The sequence below is a fragment of the Penaeus monodon genome, chromosome 29 (assembly GCF_015228065.2).
Source record: "Penaeus monodon isolate SGIC_2016 chromosome 29, NSTDA_Pmon_1, whole genome shotgun sequence".
NCBI classification, from domain to species: domain Eukaryota; kingdom Metazoa; phylum Arthropoda; class Malacostraca; order Decapoda; family Penaeidae; genus Penaeus; species Penaeus monodon.
The window spans coordinates 22,259,813-22,260,339 of record NC_051414.1 but is presented as its reverse complement, the minus strand read 5'-3'; the positions used below and the strand labels follow the sequence as shown (position 1 = coordinate 22,260,339).

At 45.7% G+C, this 527-nt stretch overlaps 1 protein-coding gene across 2 annotated transcripts in view; it reads left to right on the top strand.

The window, feature by feature from the left end:
- LOC119592021 (carbohydrate sulfotransferase 1-like) overlaps window positions 1–527 on the top strand; it is a 107,787-nt gene that overhangs the window by 52,033 nt on the left and 55,227 nt on the right. The window lies entirely within an intron of this gene.

The window sequence follows — 527 nt, the reverse complement described above, 5'->3', positions numbered from 1 at the left end:
TTTTTGCTCTCTCTCTTTCTTTCTTTCTTTCCATCTCTTCCTCCCTTTCTCACATCCTCTCCCCCTTCCTCCTCTCCCTTCTCTTTGTCTCTAACTCTCTTTATCTCTTAAACCCTTAATTCCCTCCCTTCTTGACATATTTCTCCTTCCCTCCCTCCCTCATTCCCTTCTATCTCCCTCTCTTTCTCCCCCACTCTCTCCGTCTCTCACCAGCCTCCGTCTAGGTCCGGTTGCTTATTCAGACAGGTCAGAATTTATAGTCTAAATTTGTCCATTAAAATCGCATGCTGTTAGTGAGTGAAGGCATCTTTATGTCTACGAGATGAGTCATATATGAGGAAGCTTTGGGTGCCAGCGGGAAATTGGAGTCGGGGGGGGGGGGGGGTGCCAGCTCGTTATTTTTCTTGGCGATTTCTTTCTCTACATGTCTGTCTTCTTCTGGTGTCTTTTTTTTGCCTCCGGGGGCCTGAAAATTTTGGGGGCCCTAACAATGGAATTTTTAAACGTTGAAATGAGCAAAATGAACA